Source organism: Prionailurus bengalensis, chromosome A2, assembly GCF_016509475.1.
Source record: "Prionailurus bengalensis isolate Pbe53 chromosome A2, Fcat_Pben_1.1_paternal_pri, whole genome shotgun sequence".
NCBI lineage: Eukaryota > Metazoa > Chordata > Mammalia > Carnivora > Felidae > Prionailurus > Prionailurus bengalensis.
In genome coordinates, this window is record NC_057348.1 from 41,885,806 (window position 1) to 41,901,013 (window position 15,208).

Consider the following 15,208-nt stretch of genomic DNA (forward strand, 5'->3'; position numbering starts at 1 on the left):
TTTCAAAATATTGTGCCACTTACTTTGGGCCTCCATACTTTCAGATGAAAAATCTGAAAGTTTGGCCTTTGCCTTTTGGTAATGCATCATTTCACTCTGACTGCTTTTAAAACCTTTTCTTTACTTTTTAAAAGTTTAACTACAGTGTGTCTTGGTATTTTTTTTTTTTTTGTAAGATTTATCCTCTTGGAGTGGATTCAACTTCTTGTGTCTATAGGTTTATACTCGACAAATTTGGGGAGTTTCCAGCCATTATTTCTTCAAATACTCTTTGAGCCCCAATGTTTATCTCTTCTTCTATGTTTCTAATAATATAAAGATTGGGTCTCTTGTTATTGTCCTACAGTTTTGTTTTACTTTTTTCTGAGTCTGTTTTCATCTCTATTATGTTCTGCCATCATGTTTTATCTTTTAATCATTTTACTTTCTATGAATTTATTAACCACACAATTAAAAAAATGAAATCAAGAGATATCAATGAAGTGTATTTTTTTCAATAAAGTTTTTGAGAGAATCAAAAGCTATTTAGGACTAAACATTACATATTACATTAGAAATATTATCTTAATTCCATGGTAAACATTTTTGCAAAACATGTAGGAAAAAATAAAATAGTAAAGCAAACAATTTAAGTTACAATTTTGTCACCTGGAGATGATCACTTTTCTATTTTTCTTCCATTAAAAGTACATTTGGACTCAGTTTTTTTTCTTTTTCTCACACACACACACACACGCACATGCACACATGCATGCATGTGTGCGTGCATATGTGTGTGTGTGTGTGTGTGTGTATACTTTTTAATACTTTTGGAACTGCATTATTAATAATTATAATACTTTTTTAGAGTATTCTTATTTTTTTACATTTCATCATCCTCTAAAACTCCATGTCAAAAGCAGTTTACTTGAGCCAGTAGCATTCATAAGTGAAATAGAGATAAAACCTGAGCTAATGAGCACTAGCTCATGATAGGAATAGAAAATAAAAGAATGATAATTCTTTATATTGCTTAAATACCACATTAATGCCTATGCCTACCTTAATAATTCTAAAATTAATTTAGGGAAAATGGAATTTAATCTATAATAAATAAGGATAATAAATAATGATTGATATAAAAATAAGTATTAAAATTAAGTAACCAACATCTTAGAAAGAAGCAGAGTAAAGCCACGATAATTCTTCATTGGAAGGATGAATCGGAATTGATGGCAAGGTACTATCCTTTGGAAAATTGCAAGATATAGAGTGTCTTGTATATTGCTGTCTTTCATATGGCCCTAGTGATAAATACAATTATAAAAAATTATAATATACAAATTATATTTGCCATGCCTTGCTTTGCTATTCCTTTTCTGCTTTTTTATGAATTCTGTGTTTCTATTGAACTTATGCAAGCATTATAATGATAAGGTTGGATTGAGTCATTAATGCAAAATATAGCTACCTAGATATTTATGACTCTGTATTTGATAAATGTTTTTGTTTACCACTGTGTTCTCTAAGTGAGAAAAAAAAAGAGAAAACTTTTAAGTTGATTTATTTATAATATCTTGTCAGCTGAGTCAGGGTTTGAGTTAGGAATGCAGAGCTCTCTCAGCTGTCAAAGTCAACTTAACAGATTGTTTTCCTATGTATTTCTATTACCTAAAAGCTTGGAGAGATCCCTCCAAGACGTTCAGCCTCAGTTTCTTTCATTCATTTGCTCATACACTCATCAAATATTTATTCAATTTCTATTGTTTTTTAGGCTCTGTGCTAGGTGCTAGTGATAGTGTGGTGGATGTGTATTAATATTATATAGTCACAGATTTTATGCATATACATATATATCCATTAACATAATGTTCTTACATTTGGATACACACATGTACAGATACATATGTACTTTCAACATGATCTTTTCTTTTCTTATCCTGGCCTCTTACCGTGAGCCATGATGGAGGTGTATAAGATGACCACATTGAAAAGTACATTAACGAAAGATAAGTCAGAGCAAATCTCTTCCGAAGCTTTGGCCTAGTATTCCTGACACATCTAGCCAGTGGTTATTCTTAAAGTTTGGAAGCTTATATTTATAAGTAGTAAACTAAATCCAGAACTTAAGAATTATATGAGCTAGTACCATTTGAGAAGAGACATAGTGTAAAATCTTGCTGGACTAAATTGTCTCTGGCTTTCCCATCTTATTATTTACCTTGGGCTTATAAACAGAATGGTCAAGGTGTGATGTGGTAGTTTTCTACTTTTTTTAATCTGCCCAGTTTCCATCCCAACATCCTCTTCCCAAAATATAGTCTTCATGATAACAACACCCTCCTTTTCTTTGTGTAACAACTCCTTCTATGCTCTCAGTACATGCTTTTTGGATAGGGCCAATTCATGAATCTGACTCCAGGGGTGGATACCTGACAGTATATGGCCGCATCTTGTTGGCTAGAGTTATTTGTTTAGAAATGTGAACATGACTGTATTGGGGCCAGTGTAGCTTAGTCAAAAACATTTGCCTTCAAAGCTACTGGGAAAAAAGGAGGTATGTTCTATCTTCATTTGATTTTTAACTTAGTAGATGTATGAGTGAAGGTGCTGGTTGCCATCTTTGATCCCTTGAAGGGTTATGTGCCAAAGACTAGAGGAAAGCAGACTGATACAGTAAGAAGGTAAGACAGCATCCTGATGACATCATGTAAGGTCTTGAATCAAATCATAACTTAAAGAAGCTCATTCTTGAACGTCTCACTTTTAAGTTGCCTTTCTATTAATTGCAACTACTAGAGCTTTCACTAATTCAGTATCCCTCATTCACCTTTGTGTGAGAATCCCCAGCAAAAAGGCCATGGAAGTTTATGTTTTGCTTTTATTGGTACCCTTGATCCTTGCTCAAGTCCACTGGTAGTGTTGTGTCTATGTGTCAATGTGCAAACATATGCACAGATGCCGAGACTTGCACGTGTATGCTTTCATAAAGGAAATTCTGTGCATTTGCATTTATAAGAAATTGTGATCACCTGGTACTCTGATATAACAAGAACTTAGGAAGTAGGCTGTCCTGGTTATTACAGTACATCATGGTGTCACCAGGCATCAGGACTCCTTCTATCTTTCTGCTTGGCTTTCGTTTTAGTTTGGAGCCTATTCTTTTTTTTTTAATGTTTATTTATTATTTTTGAGAGAGAGAGAGAGAGAGAGAGTGGCGGAGGGGCAGAGAGAGACACACACACACAGACTCCGAAGCAGGCTCCAGGCTCTGAGCTGTCAGCGCAGCAACCCCTGCACGGCTCGAACTCACAGACTGAGAGATCATGACCTGAGCCGAAGTCGGAGGTTCAACCGACTGAGCCACCCAGGTGACCCGTTTAGAGCCTGTTCTTATGCTCACTTGATAGGTACCGGATATATTGCCATCATATCTATGTTCCAAAAAGGGAGAGAGAGAAGGGTGGATGGTAAAAAAACAAAAAAATCAAAAACAAAACAAAATATATATATGAAAAGAAAATGAGCTTAACAAGCCAAAATTGGTCATGTTTCATGGATTTTTTTTCCAGAAGCCCTACCAGAACCTTCTGTTATATCTCAATGAGTAGGATGACACGTGTCACACGATGACCCTTACACGTGAGAGGCTGGGAAATAAAATATTTTACTTACAAGTGAGGAAAACAGATCGGTGTTGAGTAGGTAATGATCTGTGTTGACATAAGATGCATTCTGTTTACTCATTTTTTATCATTTATGAGTGGTTTGAACTGACAAGATAAATCCCCTTAGCTGGTTACAATCCTAGTCGTCAACAAAGACTGACTGAATTGGAATATCCAGTGTCGGTGACCAGGAATCTTTATTTTAATAAACTCCCACGGTGATCTAACTATAATCCCAACTTGATATGAGGTCTAAGTTTCCACCCAGCCCTTAAATATAATTCTGTAATTTAAACTTTCTGATGATCTACTGTTTTCTTTCATATATATTTATATGATTAAAAGAATAAAAGCATCCATATAAGTACCCTAAACTATCTTATAATTTCAAGCATGTATCATTGTATTTGTTTAATATTTATTGCTGCATCTGGTTGATCTAATATCTGGTAGGATATTTAAAGGAAAATTCTAGCTATTAATAACCGATCTCTTAAGCATGTATTTTTTTTCCCCCTCTGGAAAGAAAGAAACATACTGAGGTAAATTCCATGAAAACAAGATGAACAGATTGCTCAGGAGGCTGTGTCTTTTTTTCCTGCCATTCAACCTGTACATTTGGGAATAGGGGAGACTCAGCTGTTCCACAAAAATGCAGCAGTATCAACCAAGGTAGGAATCCCGTGCTCTGTGGGACACCTCCAGAGTCTAATTGGTCCGATGAACTAACTCATGGACGCAAGCAGACAAAGCTCATTTTCTGTGTTTGGAAATAGTTGCTTTTTGGTTCAGAGGCATATCAGAAAGAGAACTAGTTGCTGCATTTGAGGGAATAGAGAAAAAAATAGCCTAAAGGTGTGAGCCAGAATACCCATATTTGCCAAGGAAAGAAAGTATCCTTGAGAGAGTAATTCATCTAGCAGCAGGGATCAAAAACCAATGAATCTATTATGTCATCTAGTAGTTTTGGAATAACTTAAGCTCAAAACTGTGATCTTCAGAGAAGATCAAGAGTAATTCACATGTATTCACCGAAATACTGAAAATAAATTCTGCTGCTGTAGTTGATTCTCATATGCCCTTTAATAGTGTGTAATTGATTAATTATATAGATATAAGCTAACATGTATTTCGGAATATTTTAAGTCATAAACAAAGGACTAAATTAAGACATAAATGTGAAATGTAAAACTCTGAAGTAATAAAGTAGAAGAATATTTTTATGACCAGAGTGACAAGAGTGACAAGAGACTATTTGAATAAGCCCAACAAAACACTTATTACAGAGAAAATAATAATATATTGACTGAATAATTGATCGATATTAAGGATTTCTGTTCAAAACATGACAGTAGATACCATACACAAAATTAATAGATGAGGGTTTGGGATATGATATTTGCAGTGTCTAAGTTTGCCAAAGACCTGATCTCAAGAATGCAAGAAACTTCCTGAATGGAATGTGATTGGATAAATAGGAAAAGGATGTGAACAGATTCTTCACAGACCAGAAAACTTAAAGCTTATGAAGAGACCCAACTTATTAGTCATTAAAGAAATTAAAACTAAAGCATCGGGGTGCTTGGGTGGCTCAGTCGGTTGAGTGTCTGACTTCGGCTCAGGTCATGATCTCGCGGTCTGTGAGTTTGAGCCCCGCATCTCGCTCTGTGCTGACAGCTCAGAGCCTGGAGTCTGCTTCGGAGTCTGTGTCTCCCTGTCTCTCTGCCCCTCCCCCACTTGTGCTCTGTCTCTCTCTCCTTCTCTCAAAAATGAATAAATGTTAAAACAAACAAACAAACTAAAGCATCAATAAACCTCAAATACTTCTCAGCTGGGTAAAGTAAGGCTGACCATAATGGAGGATCTAGAAAATCATGTGCATAACTTTGAAGGGGAATCTAGGAGTGCTTATTCTAATTGCATATGAGTGTGCCTCAACAATCCTGCCACTATGTATGTAACCCAGATAAATTATCGCATAGGCCCTTAAGGGGACTTGTTTGAGGGCACTTATGATATTGTGTTGAGTAGAAAGTTATCTAGAATTCATTACTGGAGTCCATCACTAGGGTAATAGGTTAGCATAACAAAGTAGATAGAATTCTCTTAGTTTGGGATCACCTAGAAGCAGACCGTGAGACAAGGATACTTTTTGTGGGATATATAGGAAACAAGTAGGAGAATAGAAAAGTGCCAAGTGAAAGGGAAGAAAGCTGTCGATAAATGATGAAATATTAATTCAACAACCAGCTACTAAAGCTTGACCCTTTGGTGAAACTCTGGAAGCTGGCCTGGAATACTATATAGTCAAGAGGAAAGATTTTTAGAGAATTTATATACCAACTCTGGTCAGTCATTTATTGAGGATTGCTCTCAAGAGGTCTAAAGTCCTTAGCACTTTGGGCATGCTGTGGGCAGCAAGTATGATATCTGGAGGCCAGGAATCATACTCAGGCAGTAAAATGCACATGCAGGCATTTGGAAGTTCAGAGATGTGCAACGAAGTAGTGGGACAGAGGACAAGACTGGGGCATTGATTTATCTGCAATAAAACATAAGCAGCAGGTAAAAGCAATGAAGTACATGCACACAATAACACGAAAAGATCTTAAAAGGAGTGATAAGTGAGAAAATACAAAAGAGACTGAGACCTATGGAAGAATCTCATTTATGTAAAGTAAGAATACATGCAGAGAAAAACGAAAGAAAACAAACCAATAATACAATCTGCCAAAGAATACATGTAAATGGGACACAAATAACAAATAAAATGCTTACCAAGGAAAAGAAAGGGGAGTGAAAGTAAGGAAGGGAGAATTTAAAAAAGGGCCTTTTACTTTGTTACTCTGCCATGAACTGAGAAATATAATTAACAAAAATATCTTCTTTTGAGCCCTCAAAGGGAAAAATAATAAGGGGTTTAGTTCCATTGTTTCAAAACCTCTTTTTCTCTACTGGTCCCCGAAGTAGATCTAAAGTAATTAGGTCTACCCTTGGCATACAAAGTGAGTGGAGATGATTACTTCAATTTTAAGACTATGTTTCATTACAATAATATACGCAAAAACTTGTTATTTTAGTTTATATAAGGGAACAGAGCTGCTATACCTGCAAAAAATAATTTTATCATTATCAAACATTTACTAAGGTCTTACAAACTTGAAATTTTTGAACTAAGTGCTTATAAAATCATATCAAATTAAGTAAAGAGATAAAATCACCCCATAAATTTTCTTTAGACTGTTCTTGTTGCCTAATTAGATACATCACATTTTTGCATATATTAAAGTGTGTTAAAATATCTCTTTGCCTCAAGAGACCCTCCTAGAAAATTGCAAGAAACTTGACATTTAAAGAAAAGAGCCACATTTACATAACTTATCTCAGAAATATATACACATACATACAAGAAAGAATATCATTATTACTATATGTCAAATGAATAAATCCATTAACTCTTTCTTTTGACAAATGAGTTTAATCCATTTATATTTATTGTCATTGATGACATATTTGCTTCTTCCAGAGTATATCTCATCTTGGTAAACAGTGGCTTTATTTTGCATTTCCTTAGGCTAAAAACCTTAGAGTCATCTCTCATTTTTCTTACTGACTGCATGCCTTCTCTCAGCATCTCCCTTCAAGGCCGCATATAATCTGGTCTTTGTTCTTACTGCACTTCACCCTCTCCATCCTCACTCTGCTTAGCCTCACTGACCCCACTCCATCCCTTGAATTTGTATAGCTCACTCTACCCATTCAGAACTTTGGCACTTGATGTTTGTTCTCTCTGGTACTTTCTTCTTTTGGATTCAAAACTTCACCCCTTCCAGTCTTTGTTTTTCTTCTCCTTTTCCTTCTCCTTCTCCTTCTTCTCTTTCTTTTCCTTCTTAAGTACATTTATTGAGATATAATTGAAATCCCCCCAATCCTATACATATTTAAGTGTATAAATTGAGATGTGATATATGTAGACATCTGTAAAAATAATACAATTAAGACAATGAACATATGCAATACTCTGAAGTTTTCTCATCCTTTTTTTTTTCTTTTACTTTTTTTTTCTTTTTTATTTTTTTTTTATGTTTATTTATTTTTGAGACAGAGAGAGACAGAGCATGAATGGGGGAGGGTCAGAGAGAGAGGGAGACACAGAATCAGAAGCAGGATCCAGGCTCTGAGCTGTCAGCACAGAGCGGCACGCCGGGGGCTTGAGCCCACCAACCGTGAGATCGTGACCTGAGCCGAAGTCAGACGCCCAACCGACTGAGCCACCTAGGCGCCCCTCTTTTACTTTTTTTTAAATCATGATAAGTGTACTCTTTAATCCCCATAACCTATTTTATCCATCCCTCCACCCACCTTTCCTCTGATAACCAGCTGTTGGTTATCTATAGTTAAGAGTTTCTTGGTTTGTCTCTTTCTCCATGTCTTCATATCTTTTTATAATGTGACTTTTTCCCTGGCCACCCCGTTATGGATTTTCCCTCCCCCTGGCATTTTCTCTTCCTTTTCTCTGATATGTATCATCAGTGTCTAAAATAGTTCTAGGAAACTGGTAGGTGCTATGTAAATATTTGCTGGATAAATGAATAAATTATTATCTCTTACAAAATATTTTATTTACTTTGCTTACTTACTCACTTTCTATTAATTGATAGTTTTCTAAACTTCTTTCTTCTCAGGGCGCCTGGGTGGCTCAGTTGGTTAAGTGGCTGACTTTGGCTCAGGTCATGATCTCGCCGTTCATGAGTTCGAGCCCCGCGTCGGGCTCTGTGCTGACAGCTCAGAGCCTGGAGCCTATTTCAGATTCTGTGTCTCCCTCTCTCTGACCCTCCCCCGTTCATGCTCTGTCTCTTTCTGTCTCAAAAATAAATCAACGTTAAAAAAAAAAATTAAAAAAATAAATAAATAAACTTCTTTCTTCTCTAGGCTTGGAATTTTCACATTTTATTACTTTTTAGGTGATGATTTCTGTATTTTTTGCTATTATTGTAAAGTATTTTATACATTTAGTATAGGTGAAATACTGTTTAAATTTCATGAAATGAACATATCTGTGTAACCATCAGCTAGATGAAGAAATAGCACATCTCTACAATCCTAGAAGCTATTTTTTGCTCCCTTCTAGCTTATACCTGTCCACCCCACCCCAAGGGTAACACTGTCCAGACTTCTAATTCCATAGGTTAGTTTACCTATCCCTTAACTTCATACAAATAGAATCTTTTAGCATGTGTTCTTTAGTATCTATCTTCTTTGGCTTAACATAATGTCTATGAGATTCATCCACACTACTATGTTTATTATTATTCTCATACCATGTGTGATATTTCATTGTACATCACAATGTGTCCATTCACCTGTGCATGGGTATTAGGCTCATCTGAGGTTTTTGGATATTAATAGTGCAGGTATTATTATAATTATATGTTATATAATATGTAATAACATAATTATATGTCATATATAATTATACATTATTGTGCTTTTGATAAACACATGTGTATTTATTTAAAAATAAAGCTAAAAATTGCTAGATCATGAGATGCCCATATATTCAGTGTTCCTAGATATTGTCAGTTTTTTCAAGTGGTTGCATCAGTTAATATTCACATCATCAATATATGAAAATTTTACTATACCTAGTTTATAACTCATATTCACAAAACAGGATTACTAGTTACTAACTCTTTCATCTTCATACATTATATCTTAGCATGCATTAATTCAAGTTACCTTCCAATGGCCATCATGTCATTAATATATATGTATACTATGTATATTATATGTATATTATAACATACATGTATATTATACATGCACACATGTATTATATGTGTGTACATGTATACATGTATAATATACATGTATGTTATAATATACATATAACTTTAACTTGTTAATCAATTCCTCTAGATAAAGCACTTTGGTAGTTTTTCTTTTAAGTCTATGGGTGGTAAATTGTCTTGGCTATTATGTATATAACAACTTTTTAATTTATTCTCTATTCCTGCTTCTAGATAGAATCTTTTTTTCCTTAGATTTAATGACAGAACTCCCTTGTCTCTTCTGTTATGAAGTCTGCTGTTAGTCTAATTGCCATACCTTTCTAAATAAAATATTCCCTCTGGTAGCATTTAAAATTGTTCTGTATCACTGATGTCCTGAAGTTCAACCAAACTATTTCCAGGGTTTAAGCCATTTTTATTTATCCTGTTGGAGTGACAAAGTGCCAGTACCCCAGGTATATTTTTATTGTTTTAATAACCCCAACTAAAAGACTTTCTCTTCCCCTAGTGCCCTGACAGAGATTCTAGTATTAGTACTCATTAGATAAATGTGTGTTCTTTAAGCAATACCTACATCCTGAGATTGGAATGAAATTTTTTGGCCAGATCCGGGGCATGTGCCTAAGATCAGAGGTTTGTTATCGGTCCACCTTAACTGTGTGGATTAAGAGCTCAGGCAAGGAAGTTCTACAAAGCCTGTTAAGATTCTGAGTGGAATTACAGATACAGGAATTGTTACCAAACAATGGGGCATGGATGTTGTTCTAGAGCAGTGGATGGTCTCCTACAAAAAAGGATTAAAGAACATTTGGTGTAGAATTTAGCATTTGTGTTGAGAACAGTGGCAAGCAAGGTGTTTCCACCAGAGTAGAGGGAAGACCAATTCTTTTGTTTGGCAGATGATGTAAATATAATGTTGCAGAAGAATAGAAGGCTATAACTGCCGGGTGATAAATTTGGACTTCTCATTGGAAATAGTGGGGTTTTTTAAAAGATATCTGAGAAAAGAAGGCTGTAGTTGGGAACCTGCTTGACAGAAGTAGAAAAACTTGTTTGGAAAAGGCGTTTGACATAAAGAGAAAATTGGGGAATAGTAAGAGCAAAATTGTGATCCCTCAAAATTCATAAATTGAACACTTAACCCCAGTTCCTCAGAATGTGAGTGTGTTTGGAGATAGCGTCTTTAAAAAGGTGATTAAGTCAAAATGAGGTAATTAAAATGTGCCCTAATCAAATCTGATGGGTGTCTTAATAATAAGAAGAAGTTTGGACATGAAAAAAATTATGCCAGTGTGCTCAGAGGGAAGACCATGTGAGAACAAAGCAAGAAGGTGGCTTCAGCAAGCCAGGGAGAGAAGATCCCAAACCTGCTGACACGTTGATCTTGGACTTCTAGCCTCAAACACTATGAGAACATAAATTTCTGTAGTTCAGGCAACCCGTCTGTGGTACTTTATTATGGAAGCCCTAGCAAACTAGTATAGGGAGTGATTTCAAAATTTCTAATATTGCAATAGTAAAAGCCGGAAGAAGTTATTTTAGAGGTAAAATCTTCCAGACATGGCAACAGATTGGATGCTAGGCATAAGGGAGAAGAAAAAGCAACCCTCTGTTAAATACCCTTTAAAATTAAATTATAAAGCAAACTCCCACATATCGTTTGGTTGATAAATTCTTAGGGTATGCAAAATCTGTGGTGATGCACCCTGTGGCAGTGCAGGTCTATTATGTCCCTTAGCATATATGGAAGTTTGTTGTTTCTTAATCTTGCTTAAAGGCAGGAGAGATTCATAAAACAGCACTTCACATTTATGATTTTAAATTCACCTCCCTTGAATAGTGGGCTATGCCAATGCCTGGAAACATAAGCAAGCTGAGTAGTTTTGCAAAGGCTCAGGGTTGCTCCTACAGCTGCAGCTTGATAGTGGCACTGGGAAATTAAAACTTTTTAGCTCTCCCTAAGCTGTTTTCTTACAGATGGTACTGGGAGTTGATTTTTGTATGTGTGTTGTATATGATGGTGGTTCTGGCCAAGAAGAAAAAGCTCATAAGACCATCTACTCTCTCATTCAATTTCCTAGAGCAAAAATCAAATTAAGATAAGAATATTAATAGGTAACTGCAGTCTTTTAAAAATATAGGTTTGAACTGAGAATTTTAAGTGACTTCTTTGGGGTTTACTTACTTCATATATACTCTATAAATCATGTAGGCATTTATTACTACTGTAAAATGGAATTTGTAGAACTGACTGTATTAACTCATAAGTTTGAAGTATACATTTTCTGTAATATATAGGCTGGTTTATAAAGTGGTATACATAAAAATGACATAAGGCATATAATTAAAGAAAACTTTCAAAATCTGTGATTCCTTCTATTTTAGATCTTTTTATTTTTGTGGAGGGATTACCACACAATGCAGTAAAACACTGTGCATACCTCTCATTTTATTTGGATATACTGGCCAGCTTCTCTGCTGAAAGTCTCTATTGAAAATATTTTTCTGCAGAAAAAGAAGATAGGCTTTGGATTTCTTGTTTGCATTCACTCTATAAAAATCAATGCCAGGTTGGCAGGTTTGTAAATATTTACTCTGGGTAGCGATTCCAGGCAGCCATTTTCCCCCTGCACAATGCTCTCTGTTAAGTTACTAACAAAGATCTGCATTTCAGAAATTCTGAAAAATGTCTAGAATCAAGAAATAATTTTTTCAAGAGAGATGTAGCGGCGATTTCTATTAGGCTTCTAAGAGTCTTAATAAGAATCTACCGCTGTGTTACGCTTTGAGTTTATGCTCTCAAACAATTTTCATGAATCATTAGAGTTTTGCATTTACCCTTTTGAAATTAAAAAAAAAATGTGTGACAGATTTTCCCTGGATAGGGAAAGGCAAGATTTTAAGAATTAGTTATTCATGGACTATTAAAAAAATAAAAAGGACTGGACTCAATAGCATTGGAATGGACACTACACATTTACTCAAACATCGATTTTAGAAACAGAAAATAGTTGCATGTTTGAAAGAATGCTGGAAACTATAATATATAAAAGCAATATTTTGAATCAGATTTTTAGATTGCTAATACATCCAGAATTCCTAAAAATAGCTATTTGTACTGTTTTTCACATCTTGAGTATAAAATTGGAATATAAAAGAAAGAAATGGTTACTATTTTAGAGAACCACATTGAACTACGTAAGTCTCCCTTCCATAAGTCTATTTTGTTATATCCATTTCCAGAGTACAGTAGCCCCGCCTTATCCGTGGGGAATACATTCCAAGACCCCCAGCAGATGCCTGAAACCAGACATTACAGAACTCTATGTATGTTTTTTCTTATATAAACATGCCTATGATAAAGTTTAATTTATAAATTAGGCCCAGTAAGAGATTAATAACAATAACTATTAATAGAACAATTCTAATAGTATACTGTAATAAAAGTTATGTGAATGTAGTCTCTCTCTGCCTCTCTCGAAATACCTTACTTTACTGTACACATCCTCCTTTTTGTGATGAGGTGAGATAATAAGATGCCTGTGTGATGAAACGACATGAGGCAAATGAGGTAGGCATTACGATGTAATGTTAGGCTTCTTCCAAACCACGCTTGACCACAGGTAACTGGGTTGTGTGTAGAACACAAAACCATGAATGGTGGGGGGGCGCTTACTGTATATGCAAATTAAGCTCCTCAGTAATCTCTTTTAAGCAATAATAGAGAATCTATTTTTCCCTAGTTAAGCAATATTCTTTCTCCTTTTTTTTCTTAAATATAATTTAAAACATAGACTTGCACTTCAAGAATTGAGATAAAATTATTCCGTAATCTGTGACAACCCATTCCCCTTATTAATAGCCTGGCATTTGCTGAAATGTATTCTATATCATGCATCAGATAATTATGATTTTTAAGGACCGTGAGTGAAACGTATGGTGACTACTAATTCTTAGTATATCCATATTAAATCACCAAACTCTAGTTCCAGAGACCAAAGTGTGAAAAATCAATTTAGAAAATGTAATCTGGGAATGAGAAAAGAATCTTTTCACTGGCAAGCTAAGCAGTATCCAAGGCCTATTAACTGGGCAGAGCTAAATTTCTCACTGGGGCTCCTGGAGCTCTTTGAGGCATGTTAGATAAAAGTCGGCTTTGAGGATACTTTTAACCAGATTGTCCTTTTTCCCTGTTTAATGAAAGAGGCATAGTGATATACTTGTGCCATTTTGAACCTCAAAATCCTAAATACCTGCTTTAGTGACCAGAAATTGCATGTAGCTCCTTAAATATTAAATGTGATGGTACTTAGACACAAAACAGAACGTGGCTCAATTTTGCTGTTTTCTGAGAAGACTAATGGTCCTGTAACCAAAACACTGATCCCCCAAAATGAATAGTTATCATCAGGGAGCTGATTTAACACAAAGCAGTGGATTCTCAAAGAGGTAACCTTTCCAGGACAGATATTTGTATTGATTACTGGGTCTGGATTAAATCCAATCATGTTGATCAAACTGACTTACATTGAAAAATGTGGAGGGATGTGGCCTTTGGATCATAATTTGTTACTCACATGTGGTGGTGATCTTGACAGTGCCCAGTAATATCATGGCACCTTCTCTGCCTGGCTTTTGAACACATTTTACAGTAAGAAAAAGGAATATACAGATGAGGGCCAAATATCTCCTTCCTTATTGGTGAAATTGATATTGAAAAATGTGTATTAAATTTACAGATGAATGTGATTTCTGATACAGACCTCTGGCTTAGACTGACTCCCCTTCCAGAAACAGAAGTTGCCCAAATCCGCTGTTTTGTAAACTTGCGAATAGCAGGGCAGAAAGGACAGAATGCTTTGTGAGGAAAGTCCTGCTCCCAGAAAGAGTGGGGCTTGTGTGCACATTCCCATGTTCTTTGTAGTCCTCAAAAGGGAACATTAAATCACCTACTCTAGGACTAAATGAGTGAAAGGAAAGATAAAAGCCAGTTGTGTTACATGAACGGAGCTCCCTCCTCATACAGGGAAACCTAGAGAATAGTGAGGAGACAGTCCACTTAATATTGGACTCCATCCAACAGTATTTTGATAGGCTTCATCAAGTATTTTGATACTTCAGACAGGAAGAAATGTAAGATTTTGAGTTTGTGTCTGGAAATCTTGGATCCAAAAAGAAAACTAGAAAATATGATTGTACACTTTAATTTCTGAGAAACCTGGAGGTGGGGGTGGGTTAGATGGTTGGAGTTATTTCTCCCCAAACCAAGAATGCAACCCATTGTCTTATGGTTAAAAGAAAAACCATAATTTCCCTACTCGGAGTGTATGAAATGATATATTCCACATGCTGAGTGTATAGAATCAGATTCACATTCACTTTGGGATTATTGTGTTTAATTTGGGTGAAGAAGACAATTTATGGAATCGTACCCAGACTAGAGTGTTTTAGATATGGGATCATCATAAAAATAAAGGTATATTATGGTGACCTATGTCAGCAGTTTAACTTTTAGATCTATACATGTACTAGGCAAGGAACATAATTGAGTAAGGAAAGCCAGGTTAAGAAAAACAACAGCATATATGTGATGCAAAATGCCAAGTGATAGTAAGCCTCATATTAGGGAAGGCAGGGGGGGCATGAAAGGGAATGGCGAACTCATGCTCAGTCTAAATGGATCAGCCAGTATTAAGGTTGACATAATTTTTCCAACTTTCCAAGATGATTTGAAAATTTAGGTTTCCTTAGGGGCGCCTGGGTGGCGCA